The 19993-nt window shown below is 37.4% G+C and overlaps 1 pseudogene; it reads right to left on the bottom strand.

The window, feature by feature from the left end:
* Positions 1 to 3794: 3794 nt before the first annotated feature.
* LOC102603325 (cytochrome f-like) overlaps positions 3795 to 19993 on the bottom strand; it is a 25087-nt pseudogene continuing 8888 nt past the window's right edge.

Raw genomic sequence — 19993 nt, forward strand, 5'->3', positions numbered from 1 at the left:
AAACTTTTCCCATGGCCTCATGTACCAACACGGGACCTATTAGGGTAACTTTAACCACTTCAATCCAACCTATGGGAGATCTACACCTCCTACCATACAGTGCCTTAATGGAGCCATACCATTACACGAGTGATAGCTATTGTTATAAGCAAACTCAATCAAAGGCAAGTGACCATCCCAGTTACCCTTGAAATCAGTCACACAAGCTTTCAACATCTCTTCCAAGGTTTGGATAGTATGCTCCGCTTGTCCATCGATTTGTGGATGAAAGGTCGTACTAAGCTAAACATGAGTACAAAGACCTTTCTGAAAAAAGAACTCAAAAACTTAAAAGTGAATTGGGTACCACTATCTGAGATAATAAATAAAGGTACTTCATGCAACTTTACCATTTCTCTCAAGTACAATTTAGCATAATCGTCCACCGTATAAGAAACCTTGACGGGAATGAAATGAGCCGATTCCATCATTCAATCTACTATAACCCAAATTGAGTAATGTTGTCGCCGAGTCTGAGGCAAACCAAACATGAAGTCCATATTCACATCTTCCCACTTTCAAGTAGGAATGCTAATGTTTTGGATTATACCTCCCGGGATTGATGCTCAACTTTCACTCATTGATAGTTAGGAAACTTAGCAACAAATCCCACAATATCCTTCTTCATCCCGTTCTACTAATAGATCTCCCACAAATAACGGTACATCTTGGTGGCCCCTATGTGAATAGAATACCGAGAACTATGGGCTTCTGACAAGATATGTTCCCTCACGTCATCAACATTAGGAACACACAAATGACCTTGATATATACGTACAACATCTCCCCCTTGGGAGAAATCCTCTACGGACTTTTTAAGCACCACTTCCCTCAATTCAGCCAAAATTGGATCAAGACCTTGCTTGGCTTGCACATCCGCCACAAAAGACGATTCAAAACCCTTGTGGACCATAACACCACCCTTGGTGGATTCCACTAACTAAACACCCAACCGGGCCAATCTATGAACATTTTGAACTAACTCCTTCTTATCTTCTTCAATATGAGCAACACTACCCATAGATAACGGACTAAGAGCATCTGCCACCACATTCGCTTTACCAGGGTGATAGAGAACACTCATGTGATAATCTTTCAATAACTCAATCCACCTTATTTGGCGAAGATTTAGATCATTTTGATTAATCACATATTCTAAACTCTTATGGTCGGTAAAGACATCTACATGAACAACATACAAATAATGCCTCCAAATCTTTAAGGGAAAAACAACCGCCACTAGTTCAAGGTCATGGGTAGGATAATTCTTTTCATGAACTTTAAGTTGTCTTGAAGCCCATGCAATAACTTTCCCATTTTGCATAAGCACACATCCTAGGCCAATTATTGAGGCATCACAATAAACAACAAAACTATCAGTCCCTTCCGGTGAGATCAACACCGGAGCGGAAGTAAGTCTATCCTTCAACTTCTGAAAACTCTTCTCACATGTTTTAGACCATATGAACATAGCCTTATTTTGAGTCAATGTTGTTAATGGAGAGGCAATCGGAAAAAATCCCTCAAGAAATCTTTTATAGTAACCAGCCAAACCCAAGAAACTTCTAATTGCTAAAGGAGATAGAGGTCTAGGCCAACTCTTGACCGCACCCGTCTTCACAGAATCTACCTCAATACCCTTACTTGAAACAATATGTCCAAGGAAAGCTACGGACCTTCGCCAAAACTCACACTTGCTAAACATTGGAAAGAATTGTCGGTCCTTAAGAATTTGCAACATAATCCTCAAATGATCAATATGTTCATCCTCATTTCTCGAATAGATCAATATATCATCAATGAACACAATCACAAACATGTCAAGGTATTGTCTAAACACTTTATTCATCAAATCCATAAATGTTGCTAGAGCATTGGTCAAACCAAACGACATTACAAAAAAATCATAATGACAATACCGACTTCGAAAGGCCGTCTTCAAAATATCATCTTCCTTCACCCTCAGTTTGTGATAACTCGACCGAAGGTCAATCTTAGAGAAGTAACTCGCTCCTTGAAGTTGGTCAAACAAATCATCTATCCTTGGAAGAGGATACTTATTCTTCACGGTGACCTTATTCAATTGCCAGTAGTCAATACACATCCAAAGAGAACCATCTTTTTTCTAACAAACAAAACTGGAGCACCTCATGGAGAGATACTCGGTCGGATGAAACCCTTATCCAACAAATCTTTGAATTGCTCATTTATTTCTTTAAGTTTTGCCGGGGCCATTCGATAAGGAGGGATAGAGAATAGTCTTCGTATCAAGGAGAAGGTCAATACCGAAGTCTATTTCACTTTCAGGAAAAATATCCGGTAAAATCTTCTGGGAACACTTCCGGAAACTCATTAACAACGGGGACCAACTGAAGAATAGAGGTCTCGGAGTGCCTATCCCTCACCCTATATATATGGTATATACAACCCATAGCAATCATATTTCTAGCTTTAAGACAAGAGGCAAACTGACCCTTAGGCATAGAATTTCCCCCTTTCCATTTTAGGACAGGCTCATCCGAAAACTGAAACTTGACTACACGAGTTCTACAATCAATAGAAGCATAACATGAGTGCAGCCAATCCATACCAAGGATAACATCAAAATCTAGCATATAAAGATCTAAAAAGTCAGCAAGAGTAACTATATAGGACAAGGAAACGGGACACATTCTATAGACCCTCTTAGCCGTAATAGAATCTCCAACAGGAGTAGAGACAGAAAAGGGATCTAAAAACACATCCGAAAGAATATCAAACCTCATAGACACATACGGTGTTAAAAAAAACAAGGTAGCACCGGGGTCAAGTAAAGCATAAACGTCAAGTTGAAAGACTTTCAACATACTGGTAACCACATCGCGATAATTCTCTTGTTCACAACGAGTCTGAAGTGCATATAATATATTTTGCTTGGGAGCATTTGCAGCCGAACCACTTGGACCGGATAAAGGATTAGGTTGATCCCTTTGTCGATTATATCCCTCATTCTTAGCAACTGAAGGACAATCTCTTATCTTGTGGTTTATCTTACCACAACCAAAACAAGCATTGGAACTCGCTAGACATTTCCCTTCATACTTTCTTCCACACATAGTACAAATAGGCAATAATGACCCACTACCATTCCCTCCTTGAGGCATATGGTTAGACACCCTCTCTTTATTGAACCTAGTAGGAGCATTGGAGAAACCTTGACTGGAAAACCTTTGTCGAAATCTAGGATGAATGTGTCCATCGGACCTTACATGAGAGAAACTACCATCACTGGTTTTAGCCCTTTTTGCCTCCCTAGACTTTTCCTTAAGTTTCTCCTCTTCGATCTGTTGATCATAAACCATGAGACGAGAAATATCCATGTCATTAACTAGTGTGGAGGTACAGAACTCCTTAACAATCGTTTCAGATACACCCGAAACAAACTTACTCATATTTGCCCTAGGATCGACAACCATTGTGGGAGAATATAGAGACAATTGTGCGAACTTCAAAGCATATTCCTTCACACTCATTCTTCCTTCACAAAGGTTGATGAACTCAAGCACATTTTCTTCCCTCATCTCAAGGGGAAATAGGTCAAGGAAAGAAACTTTGAACTTTTCCCAATCGAGAGGACCCACATCTTTTGGTCTCCCGTCCTTCCATTGGTTGAACCAAATGTGTGCAAAACTTTTAAGATGATAAGCGGCCAACTCCACCTTTTCCACCGGCGTCACTCACATGATCAGCAACACCTTGTAAACCTCATAAATGTACTATTGAAGATCTTCCTCAACCTTTGAACCATGAAACTCCGAAAGATTCTTTCTAGTGAAGTTCCTCACTCTAGATGCCGTCGTACCCACATTCGGGTTCACGTGAACTGAAACCTCCCTATTGGCTGGGGTCGTCATGGATTGAGCCAATACTTGAAAAGCAGCCCTAAACTCTACATTAGTCACTTGCTCGGCCAAAGGGTCAACCGGAACTTGAGAAGCTTGGGGAGGAGCATTTTCTTCCACATTCTCCCTCACATTCCTTATAGCATAATCTTTTTGAGTAGTCATATCCTATAGAGCATCAGATAAGGAATAGAAGAGAGACCTCATAGAGTTAAACTCTATCACACGACTTTAGTGTCATGAAAGAAGTGGAGTTTCCTAAACATCTTGTAGCCTCTCATTCATAAATGTAGCGCGCTTCACAGTCATGGACAAGACTCTACTTGAAGTGGCTTATGATATATCCTAGGACTACTCTAAACCTTGTGCTTTGATACCAAGTTTGTCACGACCCAGGGGTACACCCTAGATGTAATATGGTGTATAAGACCCCGAGAGGCCCTATAAAAGCCACTTAGCATTCATAACATAAGGCATAGAACAAAGTAAAGGAAATACATTCAAGTCCCTAAAGTTTTTATAAAAGAAAAGCGGAAGTCTAAACATTTTGTCTCAATAGTGATCTAGTACAATAGAATGAAATTGGGCCTAGCCCATACATCATGTCCAAACTGAAAATAACATAGAAGACTAAAACAATGAAAGTCTGTCCTCGAAGCATGAGGACTCACCAAAGCTCAGAATATCTCAAGTCAACCTCTATCCACAAAACTAAGGACCCTGACTGCGGGTCCTATATTTGGGGAAATGTAGGCAAGAGTATACGTTAGTAGAAAACAATATACGAAATATGATAGCCATGCATATAGACATTTAAGTGCTAAAACGACATTCTATAACATGCAATGATCAAGATAAAACATGATATAAATAGGGTTAGAAAACATAAGTCGTAAAACATAATCAATGCAAGTAAATATCATCTTGAAACATACTTACGATACTTCTTGAAGTAACCTTGATTCATCATAACTTTACTTTTTTGTGGGAAGTAGCCTTAACTGACATATACGACCATGTGAGCTAGCAATATGGAATCTGGTTTCTACCCCACATCGAAAAGAGGTGTCCTACTTTCCACGGTAAAGACCATGAACATCTAGCTAATATGGATCTACTAGCTAATGTCTATCTAGCCAATCATATGTTGTCACATAGTTTATGGGACACGGGTAATCGCCACTTGTCCACTCGGTTCTAAGATTAACTTACACGGAATAGTTCTTAATCCTACTTATCTTTAATCATGAACGAACATGGGTAATCGCCTATTGTCATTCAATTAGAGAGCATGGGTAATTGCCTCTTGCCTCTTCATTGGCATAGCTTCTTGGCAGTGGTTCATTTTAGGTGAGAAAGCCTTTCACAATTCATTCTTACATGTGTATCTGAGAAATCCTTACAACAACACAACAATATCAACATCATTGATACTTCAATCTCAAAGCACCCCTAAAACATTTACATAGATTTCATAAGACATGCATAATTCTATAATTCACCTTTGATAGTGCAAAACCCACTTTCAATCATCAATTATGGGTTAGACATGGGTTCATAGAAATTCATCATAAATTCATGTAGTCTTATCAATTCATGCTTGATTTCATAAACTCTTCATTTATAATCCAAGACCCAGATTATATGCTCATAATTGGAAAACATGGGAACTATATGGGTTCATGGGGAATCATCATTAAAACATTAGATTAACTCAATTCATGCATCATAGATAATAAATCAATCAATTAGGAGAACCCATAACATAGAAGAAAACCTTAACTCAATTGGGGAATTCTAGCTTTGAAAATTGGAGAATTTGGGAACGCCATGACTCGAAGGAATCCATGGATGAAAACTATCATACCTCAATGCCAATTGCGTAACTTCAATGGAGGAATAAGAGACTTGACTTGCAAACCCTATCTTGGACCCTTCTTCTTCAAGTTTTCTAGAGAGAAAAATATTTGTGAGGAATACTTGTTCTTCTTTTGTAAATTTGACAGAATGATTTTCAAATGGGAAATTTTAGAGTTACAACACTTATATAGGGGTTTTGGGAATGGTAGAACGACATAGTATTAGGCTAGACTAATTAGGAAAAGATCCAACTGCCGCTAGGAAATAATTGCCAACCCCAAAAGATGCCTCAGACTGACAGACCATGGTTTGACCAATGGTCATTCCTGCACGTCCGTCATTGGGCATCAAATTGTGAAAATTGAGGTCAGGACCCACGAACATCAATCTACAGACCATGGACCAAAAGATGGTTTATTGGTCCAGGTCGTTGTTCGTTCTCCTTTGGGCCTTGTTAGGTGGCCAATCCACGGTACGTGGCTCAGTCCACGAGCCACGATTGGCATCTGTTTGAAGGCACCAGAAAATCATGAAAACTTGTTATTTGTCCCTTTCTCGAATCTGAGGTTTTACAAGGGTTCTCTAAATATGGTGACTGATACATTGAAAAAAAATTCATCTTGATGTTTATGATTTATTTGATCTGTGTGCCACCTTATCGTTCATTACACCTTATGTGTTCATGAGATTTCATCTTGGTCCCAAAATCCTTTCATGTCTACTCATGTGGGTAATTGTATTGTGGCTAAAATAGTCTATTGACATTTTCCTATTTCTGTTTCTCATAGAGCCCCTCTTGTTGATCTTGTAGAGTTTGATCTGTTAGAATTTGATGTTATCCTTGGGATGGATAAGCTCCATCCATTTTATTGTTACATAGATTGTAACACCCGATTGGTCATTTCCAAGGTTCTTAATGAACCTATCATGTATTTAAGGGTCAGATTGTTTCTTGCCTAAAAGCTAGGAAAATGATTTCTAAGGGTTGTAATTATATCTAGTTCTAGTTAGGGATGCAGATTTTGAAACCCCTATTCTTGAGTCAGTTTCTATTGTAAATAAGTCTCTGAAAGTGTTTCCCTAGGATCTTCCCGGTAATCCTCCCAAAAGGGAAATAGACTTTAATATTGACATTTTCCCTGATATGCACTCTATATCTGTTCCTCCTTACCGTATGGCACCGAAAGAACATAAGGATTTAAATGAAAAATTGAAGGATTTGTTGGATGAGGTTTTCGTTAGATCGTGTATCTCACCATGGGGTGCTCCGGTTGTTTGTTTGAAAGAAGGATAGTTTTCTCTGAATGTGCATTGACTATCGGCAATTGAACAAGGTTACCATTAAGAATAAATATACTATTCCTAGGATAGATAATTTATTCGATCAACTCAAAGGAGTGAGTTATTTCTTTGAGATTGACCTCCAGTTCAGGTATCACCAATTGAGGGTGAAGGAAAGTCACATTTCGAAGATGTCTTTTCGAACTCAGTGTGGTCATTATGAGTTTTTTTGTAATGTCTTTTGGTTTGACTAATTCCCTAACAATGTTTATGGATTTGATGAATAGGTTCTTTAAGCAATACCTTGACATGTTTGTGATTATGTTTATTGATGATATCTTGATTTACTCAAGGAGTGACGATGAGCATATCAAAGCACTTGAGAATTGTGTTTCAAATTCTTAAGGAACATGAATTGTATGCTAAGTTCAGCAAGTGTGAGTCTTTGTTGAGGTTCATTGTTTTCCTTGGAAATATTTTCTTTGTTGATGGTATTAAACTCGATCGTAAGAAAATTGAGGCAGTTAGGAATTGGCCTAGAGCATTGTCCACTTCAGATATAAAGAATTTCTTGGGTTTCCCCAGTTATTATAGAAGGTTTGTGGAAGGGTTTTCCTCCATTGGTTCACCTTTGACAACATTGACTATAAAGAAGGTGAAATTCCTATGTTCGGAAGCTTGAGAAAAGAGTTTCCAAGATTTTAAATATAGACTCACTTTGGCCCTTATATTGACATTGTCAGAAGGATCGCATGGTTTTGTGGTCTATTGTGATGATTCACGGGTTGGTCTTGGTTGTATTTTAATGCAACATGGGAAAGCTATCGCATATGGTTTGAGGTAATTGAAGGTGCACGAAAAGAATTATCTGACACATGATTTGGAGTTTGTGGCGGTACTGTTTTCCTTAAAGAGTTGGAGACATTACATGTATGGTGTGCATGTAAATGTGTTTACTAACCACAAGATTTTGAATTATTTGTTTACTCAAAAGGATTTGAACCTTTGTCAAAGGAGGTGGCTTGAGTTATGGAAGGACAACGACATGAGTTCCCAAGGTAAATTTTATAGTTTCAATATCCAATCTATGAGCTCTATCAACGAGTCGTAGAAGGTTCTACAACTTGTAGATAGCACTCGTACTGGCGGTGGTTTTGAAGTGTAACACCTTGGAAGTTGGAAAGTCAGAAACGAAAGAAAAATGTAGAAAATTTCTCTGAAAAAGTGGTGTAAGAGTCCTACCTATGGATCATAGGAAGTCCTACGGTACATAGGAACTGAACCGTAAAACCCAGAGTTGGGTTTTGGAATTTATGTTTTTGAAGTTTGACCGACGACTTGATAGGACAAATTGCATAATGTTTGATGGGTCATATGACCAATCTGTAGGAATGATTCATAGATTTTGATTAATACCTCAAGTCTACAGAATGATATCACATGTCGTAGCTGGTTCTACGAATCGTAAAAAGGTCCCATAGAAATGTTTCTAACTTAGTGAAATTTTGGGGTTAAATTTAAGGTCTATGGTTGGGGTCTACAAATCGTAGGATGTACTACAGTCCGTAGAAGGGTCTTGTCAAAGTTGGATGGATTTTAAGGTTATAGTACTTTGGTCTAGGGTTGACCAGTACTGTCTATAAAAAGTCTTACGGACCGAAGGTCAGATCCGTAGACTAAGTCCAACAGTTATTTTAAAGGGGTATTTGGGTATTTTCCATATGCTTCAAGCCTAGGATATGTCATTTTGACCCCCATTCCTAGCCCCATATAAGGTTTTTAAGTCCTAAAAGTAAACACTCTAAATCTATTCCCCTAATTCCCAAATTCTAACCAAATTCATCTTCCCCCATTTCCCTCTCAAACTCAAGGAAGAAGAAGAGGAATTCTAGGGGTCTTCAAGTTCAAGTCTCATTTCTTAATCATTGCTTCGGGATTCAAGGTCAAAGTATGTAAGAAGTTCATCAATGGGTTCCATTCACCCATTGAATCCCTAAAGATTCTCGCATTCTCCAATTCAATTTCCGTAAATTAGTTAGGTTCCCATTCAATTCCTCACGGGTTCTATTTGCATGGATTCAAATAGTTTGATTTTGATCACAATATGATTATTTAGATTCAGTTGCGTGTTTTCCAACCAAATTTCATATGAACCCATCATTGATCATGAATTTGACTATGAACCCAAGTTCTCATGAAATCAAAGAAAAGTTATGAATTTATGAATGATGTTTTCATGAACTTATGCATGATTTATGAAAAAAGTATTATTTATGATCTAGGTTACTTTAAGATAAGCATCAATCAACTTGTGAAAGTATTTTCTCACATATTAAGGGATCATGGCTTGGTGAAAGGTTAGACTTGATTCAAGATTTAATTAGCTACTCTAAGATATTTTAAGCTTCAATTAGTATTTGAATTGTACTTTTCCATGTATGATGATAACTTTATGCAAATTACTATTTCATGGGATTTAACTAAGCTCCGAGAGAACTTTTGAGGTAGAGGTTCAAATAGGGTAGTCTCTAGTAGCAACATCTAGTTCTAAACTATGCGCCCCCATAAGTTTGCCTTAAATGTACTAGCTAGTGGTTCCACATATAGCAGATAATATGATACAGAGTTCTACCTTTTCAAGTAGACTCTCCCTTCTTGTCATTGGAGTTACATCAGATTCCATGTTATAGCTCATATGATCTATTGACGATTAAAGTTAATATCTAACGAAATGAACTACATTGTCCTTAAGGATTTTATGAAAGCCTTCCTCATGATATTTAGATGCATTGACCATGCTCATAGTTATGATTCTTCTTTAAAGATTTTACTATGTTTAGCTTGGTCATGCACATCATGCCTTCGATTATGCCCTTCTATGATCATGTTTCATGTTTTAATACATGCCTTCGAGTTCTTTTAAACCTAAAGGATTGTGGATCGAATTGGGTATTATTTATTGAACATGGGCCTCACGAAGCACGGCTACGAGCCATAGAAACATCTAAAGTTCGTGCAAAGGCTGAATTAAATCATTTCACACTTAGGAAAATTTTAGAAACATACATGGGATCTACGAGCACAAACTACGGATTGTACTTAATGTATAATACATATTGTAATCTAAAGTTGCAGCTGTCCATTCACTTTGACTTCTACGAGCACAAACTACAGTTTGCCAACGTAATCATGACTTGTAGATTGGGCTCATAGAAAAAGTTTTATAGGATACCACTTTCCTAGGGTTCCATGAATAGATTCCACAAATCGTGAATCAAACTTTGACCTATAAAACCCATCTGTAGAACCTTCAAAAACTTAATTTTTTTAAGATTTTCCTGTTGATGCTTGCACATTTAGTAACCATTAAGACTACCTATTTTTTCCTTGACTCTAAATTCAAACTAACCCTAATGTAGCCTATGTTCACCTAAGAGTAAAGTTTAAAAGAGAAAATTACAAAAGAAACCGAACTAAAACATCTTGGGTTGCCTCCAAAGTAGCGCTTGATATAACCTCGCGGCACAACATAGGCTTCTTGGTTACTTAGACTTCACGAAGAGCTCACACTTCCACCACCTTGATTTCTTCAGTAGTGCCGATGTAAGATTTTATCCGTTTCCCATTAACTTTGAACCTCGTTCCATCATTATTTTCTAATTCAATCGTACCATGTGGGAATACTTTAACTACTCTGAATGGTCCCAACCATTTTTACTTTAGTTTTCTAGGAAATAAGCGCAACCTTAAGTTGAACAGAAAGACTAAATCTTAGGGTACAATTTCTCGCTTTTCAATCTTTTGGGCATGATACTTCTTCATTCTCTCTTTGTACAAGCCTGAACTTTCCTATGATTTTAAGTGAAAATCATCAAACTCATTAAGTTGATTCGGTCTATGGTTTGACGCATCACCCCAATCTAGATTTATCATTTTGAGCGTCCACATAGCTTTGTGCTCTAACTCTATAGGTAGCTGACAAGACTTCCCAAAAACAAGTTGATAATATGACATATCTATGAGGGTCTTGAATGCAGTTCGATATGTCCATAAAACATCATTAAGCTTTATCTACCAATCAGCTCTATTCGCATTCATATTATTTTCAAGAATTTACTTGATCTCTCGGTTTGTAACTTTGGCTTTGCCCACTAAACTGCAGATGGTAAGGAGTTGCTAAACTATGTCAAACTACATATTTCTCAAACAACAATTTGAACAACTTATCACAAAATTAAGAACCTCCATCATTGATAATTGCCCGTGGTGTATAAATTATAGAGAAAATTTATCTTTTAAAAGATGTTTTGACACTCTTGCCTTCATTATTAGAAAGATCTATGGCCTCTACCCATTTAAACATATGGTCAACAGCCACATGTATGTACTTCATCTCATTCGAAGTCACAAATAGACCCATAAAGTCAAGTCCCCAAATATCATATAGTTCAATTAAAAGAATATGAGTGAATGGGAGCTGATGGTTCCATGAAATGCCTCTTTTATTTGCTAGTGATCACACGATTTAGCGAAATCATGAGTATTTTGGTTAATAGTAGTCTAACAGTACCCACATTTAAAAAATTTATAGGCTATCTGGATAACACTATGATAATCTCCAACAAGAGACAAATGACATGCTTCTAATATACTGATTATCACTTCCTCAAGTACGAACGAGGAATAATCCCATCAACACAAAGACAAAACAAATATGGTTCTTCCTAGAAAAACATCTTCACACTAGTTATCAACTTTTGACATAGGTGGAAAGACAAATCTGAAGGCACCACGTCACTTACCAAGTAATAAGAAAAATCTACAAACAATGGAATCTGATCATGAGACGCTGCCAAAACTTGCTCATCTGAGAAGGTGTCATCTATCTCTACCTCATCTTCCAACTTCAACATTTCTTCTTCTTCTAATCTAGACAACTGGTCGGCAACTTGATTTTCAATCCCTTATCAATCTCTAACCTCAAAATCAAACTTTTGCTATAGTAGCACCCATCAAATTAGTCTTGGCTTAGTATCCTTCTTTCCCTTAAGGTGTCTCAATGTTGCTTGATCAGTGTGCATAATGATTTTGGTGCCAAGAAAGTAAGATCTAAACTTCTCAAATGTGAAGACTACGATATGCAATTCTTGTTCAGTCACAGTGTAATTTCTTTGAGCAATATTTAGGGCTTTGCTACCATAGTATATGAGATGAAGAATCTCCTTGTGCCTCTACCTTAACACTATGCAAAGTGCTACCCCACTAGCATCACACATAACTTCGAACAATTAGTCCCAATCTGTTGAAATGATGATGAGTGTAGTATTCAACTTCCCTTTTAATTCTTCAAACGCCTTCAAACAGGCCCCATAAAAAACAAACTTCTCTCATTCTCGAGTAACATACATAATGGGTGTGCTATCTTGCAGAAATATTTGATAAATCTGTCATAAAAGCTTGTATGTCCCCAGAAAGTTTCTTCCACCCTTAATATAGATAGGTGGGGGCAATATTTCTATCACCCCAATTTTTGCTTGATCAACTTCAATACATTTATTAGCAATCCGTCAAGAACTATGCCTTATTTCACCATGAAGTGAAATTTCTAAAAGTTTAGCACGAGATTAGATTCTTCCCAACTCTTTAGTACATCACCCAGATGGGCGAAGCAATCATCAAATGAGCCAGTTACCATTGAAAATTCATCCATGAAAACTTCAATTGTGTCTTCCACCATGTTTGAGAAAATGAACATCATGCAACGCTGAAAAGTCTTTGGTGCATTATACAATCTGAATGGCATCCTCTTAAACCAAACGTCTGATATGGGAAAGTGAAAGTAGTATTCTCTTGGTACTCATGGGAATTTAATATCTGATTGTAGACTGAGTAACCATCAAGAAAACAGTATCATCCTTTACCTACAACGTGATCTAAGATCTAATCCATTAATGACATTGGGAAGTGGTATAGAGATAATCCATGTATACTCTCCAACCAGTGACTAACCTCATAGGAATAAATTCATCCTTTGAATTTATCCCTATGATGACTCCTCCTTTCTTAGGCACACATTGAATAGGGCTTACCCATTTACTGTCAGTAATGTAACATCTGGAAACAAGTAAGCCAAACTAGAGGGTTTTAGAACTTTACATAAGGGTTAGAGTAGTAGATATGACCTCCCCTACTTAAAATGAAGGGTTTAGGTGTTAAACGTCAAGGTACGACTCCCCAAGGACCAACCAATGGTCCTTGAGGAGGACCCTAGAATTACCCCAAGGAAGTGACCCACGATGGGGACTCACGCCCCGTGGGTTTACCCACGCTCCGTGGGGGAGGGTCGTGGGTCAGGAGCGTTCAACCATGTTCTAGTACCCCATCCACGCTTGACCAGTATGGGCTGTGGATGTACCCACGGTCCGTGGACGTGGTCTCGTGGGTTGGTGCAATGTGCACTTTAAGTGTTCAAGTTAGGGGTTAAGGGAAGGTTCTAGAATTAATTAGTTATTAAGTGGGGTCATTTTATTAGCAATTAGACCACCTATATAAAGCTATTATACCCCTAATTAAGTCATCCAAATTCATTTTTTCTAAATCCCCAAATCAAACCTAATTCCTTCCAAGAAATTCTCTCTTTAGAAAGTGAAGAAGAAGAGAAGCCAGCTAGGTCAAATTCCTCCATTCTTGCAAGAATTGTGAGGGCTTCAGAATCAAGGAATTTTATCTTATTCATCCATGGATCCCCCCTAGATTTCCCCCAATTGTGAAGATGAACCCCCCAATTCTAGCTAGGGTTTCTTCCTATATTGTGGGTAGTGTTGAGTGTGATTCCAATTGAGTGGACAATACTTGCTTATGGTTGATTAAGGATTGAATCATGCTATTATGAAGATATTATATGTTTTCCATAGCTAACCTTAGTTTAATTGATGAAATTGAAGAATGTGGGTTTATGCCTTGTGAAGGGAAATTGAGGATTCATAGATGATCTTCTAGAATTGATGAAATGTATAGTAATGTTCAAGAATAGAAGCATGTGAACATGAATTGAATTAGAATAAATTATATATGATGGATCATGACTAGTATAGCTTGATATTGAACCTTTATTATGATTTATGACTAGACTCACTTGATAATGAAGTATGTGATTAGAATGCCTTGAAATCTAAATATGAATGATGATTGTAAGAAATAAAGCTTTGAGAGTGAAGTGTCTATGATCATGATAGGTTGTGGTGTTGTTGAAAGAATATTCTCATATGCACACTTAGGCATGAATATGCTAGGAGATGAAAGGTTTTCTCATATACACAGTTAGGCATGAATCATGCATGTTAGACTAGAATAGCTTAAAGTTGAGACATAGTATTCCTTCAAGAATAGCTTGACTTGGTAATACAAGACGGTTGGTAGTTTGAGTTAGGATTTCTCATGGTGGCTTAAGGTTGACGAACCATACTCTCCTAAGGGTAGCTTAAATTAGCATTGTGGGATGCTTTCATGGTAGCTTGAGTTAGTGGTAGTCATGGTAGCCTAGGATTGAGGACTCATACTCTCCTAAGGGTAGCTTGAACTAGCATTATAGAGTGCCTTCATGGTAGCATGACTTGGTTAGGCCAAGACCATTTCATGGTAGCTTAGGATTGAGAAATCATACTCTCATATGGGTAGCTTAGAATTGAAAGAGCATACTCTCCTAAGAGTAGCATACATTATCATCATAGTATGCTTGCATGGTAGCATGACTTAGTTGGTCTAAGACCATTTCATTGTAGTTAGGATGGAATACTTGTACCATTCTTATAATAGCTTGGACTTGCATGATTAATGTTCTTTTCCATGATAGCTTAGTCTAGCCCAATAGGGTGCTATTCTTTGGTAGTCTAGAATGATAAATAGTAATCATTTGAGTATGATAGCCTAAAGTGGTACTTAGTATGGGCAGGATTATTGGGTCTTATCCATGCATTGCACAAGTATGAATTGAAACTACTTATGAATTGTTCTCTTATATGATGTATGCTTAGCTTAGATTGTTGCCATTGTTGCCTTCCATGATATGTTTGACTAAAGGTGAAGATTCCCTTATTTATGGGAAGTAAGCTAAGGATGTGACCATCATGAGTCCTAGATTTGGACTTATTTAGAGCTTTATTTGTATAGATTTAGTGTTCTCAAATGCTTACTTTATGATAATAACTAATGTGAAACCCTTGATTCTCAGATATATGGGTTGAGGAATGAAGCTAGGACAGAAATGATCAACAAGGACAACGCAAGCTGAATAAGAGAAGAGCAAAAACAAGCCTAATGGTTGCCGAGATCACTCGGTGAATCGCCAAGTTTCTCCTCTATTGGATTAGAAGTAAATTCGGTGAGAAGTAGTTCCACTCGGCGTGTCGCCGATCATATCGGCGAAGGATGACCTCGTCGCCAAAAGTACTGATGGAGATCCAGATAAGTGCTGATGGGCGAGTTAAAAGGCAAAAATGTGCATCGCAGAATGAAACGGTAATCATGATCTGGCTCGCCTAAAGTTACAATGGTTGGACTAAGAAGACGTGAAGAACGAAGGCGAGACAAAGGTCGATCAACGAGTCGTCGAACAATCGGCGATGCCCGACTATCCTCGTCGATTGGTCACAAAAACCACACATCAGACTTGTATAATTTGATTCTTGCAAGAGAGAGAAAACATTCAAAAATGCTAGGAATAAAAGATAGAGAGAAAGAAACATTGCCATTGTTGATTGGAAGTGATTTTTAGCAATGTTTTTCATTTGGGTTTTGTAATAAAGAAGATTCTAGTCAATTTTAACTTTTGAATTTCCTTTACCCAGATATGGAAAATGTGGAAGGTATTGAATTTCATCTTTTTAGTATGATTGGCTAAAACCCTAACCTTTGGGGTTTGACAATGTGACCAATTGTTGTATTTGACTAAATGAGTGTTATCGATTATTGAATTTTGCTGTTAACTTGAAGTGGGTCTAAATTATTATTGTGTGTTAACTTCATTATTGCATATTTAGTGTAATATACTTCAGAGTTTTGTGCTTGCTCGAGAGAGAAGTTCAGAGCAAACATAGTAATTTGGCATCCTCAGTAATGGGTCATGACAATTTCAGCTTGAGAAAGTGAAACCCAAGATCTAGCCATTGTATCTAGCTCAAGAGAGTGGATTTGATGAGATATTGGGTTGTTCATCTCATGGATAGTGTTGAGGTTCAAGAGAATTCAACGGATATAAGGTGATTGCTCGAGAGAAAATATCCTTACTTATAGTCCATTCTACCCGCAATGATTAACATTGTCGGTAATGATGTACACCCATTAAGTTGAATTCGACAATTGGTTAGTCAATCCCCCAAGCGTTTCCTAGTTCATTGATTGTTCCTTGATTGATTGTTGGTGTGGGTTTGTGACAACATCCTGGAATTTGACTATTAAACTCTCAAGTGTTGTGTTGTTGAGCTGCAAAAGGGTCACCGTCAGACTTTCGTATTTGAATTCAAAAGAAAGCTACTCTATGTGGGTTTGACCCAAACTCAGTTGGTTGGGTTATATACTGACTAACAATCGTTGACGCTTAGAATTGGATGAAGTGTCTTTCAAACGTTAATCAGACCACAAGATGGTAAGTATGACTATGATGACCAAAAGCGGATACTTAGCATGAATGGGATTATGGGATCTTATTCATGTAATGCACAAGTATGCTTTGAGGTTACTTTAGAAGTAATTCTCTTATGATATGAAGGACTAAGGTTGACTATTGCTTATATAATGCCTATGTTGGAGACTTCGCCTATGATTATGATATTGTCTCTTGTGCTTATAGTGTATGTTTCTTGAAGTAATTATTATGATTATGGCATATGGCTTATGTTGACTAACCCTTATGTTATGCTCTTATGATGTTATGCTAGCTAACATATTTAGTACATTTTGTACTAACGCATACTCTTGCCTACATTCTTATCAAATGTAGGGTTCAATGACTTTGAGTTCTATTATTGAGGATAGTTTGTAGAAGTGCAAGCAGTTGAAGATTTGGTGAGTCCTCACAGCATCGAGGATTTGATCACCTTTCCTTTATATATTTTATTTTCATGTCTTGAGACTATTGTATGGGCTGTGACCCAAGAGTATTCAACGTTATATTAAATGGTTTGAGACAAGAGTAGTAAGCCTTCTTCTTTGCTTTTATAAAAACTTTGATTGTATGGATAAAGTTTTAAAATTTCTATACTTTTTTATTATCTTATGTTATGATATGCTAAGGGCATGTATAAGACCCCTTCGGGGTCAAGTATGCTATGTTACTTCTAGGGTATACCCCTTGATCGTGACAAGTAATCGGATAAACCACTCCAGCATCTACCCACTTGATAACTTCTTTTGATGACTTCATGCATGAGTGGATTTAGTCTCCTCTCGTGCTCAATTCTAGTTTTACAATAAGGTATGATTTGGATTTTATGAGAACATATGCCTAGTAAGATACCTATAACGTCCGCAATGGTCCATCCAATTTTCTTTTTAATACATCTCAATACAAATGTCAAAGTCTTCACTTGCCTTTCAGTTAGACCTACAACAATGATGATTGGCAAGGTATCCTTTTGGCCCAGAAACATATACCATAAGTGAGAGGGAAGAGCTTTGATTTCTAACTTTGGAAGTTCATTAATAGACGGTTTTGTTGGAAGAGTTTCTCTATTCTATATATCCAAATCAAGTTTCTTAGGTATAAAATTGTACTTCACCAACCCATCAGGTTCATTAATAAACTCTTTATACTCTCTAATAAGCTCTATATCAAAATTCATTATCATTGCCGCTAGTACCTGAACATCTAGTCTTTCTTCAATTGGCACTTAATATTGTTGTTCACTAATTAAGTTCACGAGTGACACCATTTTGACATCACTTTGATTCTTCATCATTTGACAAATGTTGGAAGTTACATCTTCATTATTCAATCTGAAGTTCATCTCCCTTTTTTACATATAAACTAAAGCACTCCCGATTGTAAGGAATGAACTCTCCAAGATGATGGGAACTTAGAAATCAACCTCACAATCTAGAATCATGATGTACGCAGAATATATGTGTAACACCCCAGAAATTCAATGACTTAAATTAGAGCCTCACCTTATGAATAAAGACTTAAAAATAGTTAAAATGATGTTTATAAACCTAAACTAATGTAATTGACTTGGTTTGGAAGAGTAAAAGTCTAAACGTCAAGAAACGACCACAACGTCCGGAAACTAGAGAAGAATCTGTTCTAGTGTGTCCTTAGGTTTTGGGCAGGTTTGGGAGTATCGTATGATGGTATAATCTGGTAAAAAGGTTTAAATTAGGTAAATATATGTTCCTAGGGTCAAAAAGTTCAAATACGACTCCCCCGGGCCACCCTAAGGGACACCGAGGAGGACCCCAACCTTAGCCAAGCAAGCTGCCAAGGCAGCTTGCAAATTGCACTTGGAGGGAATAGAGGCACGTCGCGCACTTGCTCTCCCAAGGAGCAAAAAGTCAGTTCGCGACGCGGTCGTGTCGCGGACTCTATTGACTAAAAATTTAATTCCAAATATCAGGGAACATGTAACACCCCTTGTGGTATAGTTATGGACTCGGTTTCCTATGCAACTAGTGACAATAGAATAGGTTTAAAGTGAACTGTCCGTAGATTTTAATGTGACCTGATTAAGTTGAAATCGATGGAAGTATTTAAACTTGAGATCATAAGGTGGTATTTCAGTCTAAAGTTTAAAGTGACATAGTGTATATAAGTTTTAAGTTAAGTTAAAAGATATTAATGTCTAGAAATGGAATAAAATATTGAGGTGCTTATTTGACTACACTAAGCTAGTAGGTGACAAGTAGGTGCATCACCTACTTTGACTTGTTGACCAGCCCAAGGGACTAAGTAGGGGCATCACCTACTAAGACTTTTTTGACCATGTTATTGGGCCAAATACACTACCACCTACTTGCATTAATCTGGCCCAAGTTGAATAGAAGAATAAGGGGAAAATGGACAGCAAAGGCCCAATATGCTTAAGTCCAAAAAGGCCCAAGTGAAAAGTCCAAGTAGGTGGATCACCTACTTGATAATTTATGGCCCAAAATGAGTGAGAAAGTCGGCCAAAACGAGGTCACTTTTAAAGGGATTGATATTAGCTTTTTCCAACCATTTTTACTTTGACAAAAAAATCTGATTTCTAGAGCTTTCTCTCTACTCTCTCTTAGATTTATACAGGAACAATTAAATACCATTAGGGTTCTTGAATATTAGGGAGTTCATTCTATTGGAAGTTATAAGTCAAGGCAAGTTGAGGAGCACAACCTTTACCATGAAGAATCCAAATCTTAGCAAGTGGTAGTTTTGTCCAGCAAGGTAAGCTACTGCAATTTTCTCCCTCTTGTTCTTGAGTTAATTAGGAAATTTGGTATGTGTAAGTGAGTTATAAATGTTCCTTTTACATGGTGTATTATTGGGGAGGATGTTCTGGTGGTTAGTGCATGTTGGGACAGCCATGGAGAGGAGTCCCCTTCAAATTCAGTTATGAGCTTGTTTGAGCACTTCAAAAGTAATATTAGCTCTTCAAGTGCTGGTGATCAGAAACCATGATTCATATTGCTTCTGTTACATTATTATGTTTAAGGATTGTTTTATGTATGTATAATAAGGGATGTCACTGGATGTGCGGGGAAGTTATGAAGACGTTAAAGGACTTAAATATTGCAGGAAGTTTTGGGGAGGACCTGATATGAAGGTTGTACAATAGATAAACGTGATTAAAGGGAAAGGGAAGGAAAGAAAACATTGACTAGATAAATTGCATGCTTACTGCGTGGTTATTATTTTGGTAAAGATCAAGTAGCTCAAATTGATTGATTAGCTACTAATACTAGTC

The sequence above is a fragment of the Solanum tuberosum genome, unplaced genomic scaffold (assembly GCF_000226075.1).
Source record: "Solanum tuberosum cultivar DM 1-3 516 R44 unplaced genomic scaffold, SolTub_3.0 scf00286, whole genome shotgun sequence".
NCBI lineage: Eukaryota > Viridiplantae > Streptophyta > Magnoliopsida > Solanales > Solanaceae > Solanum > Solanum tuberosum.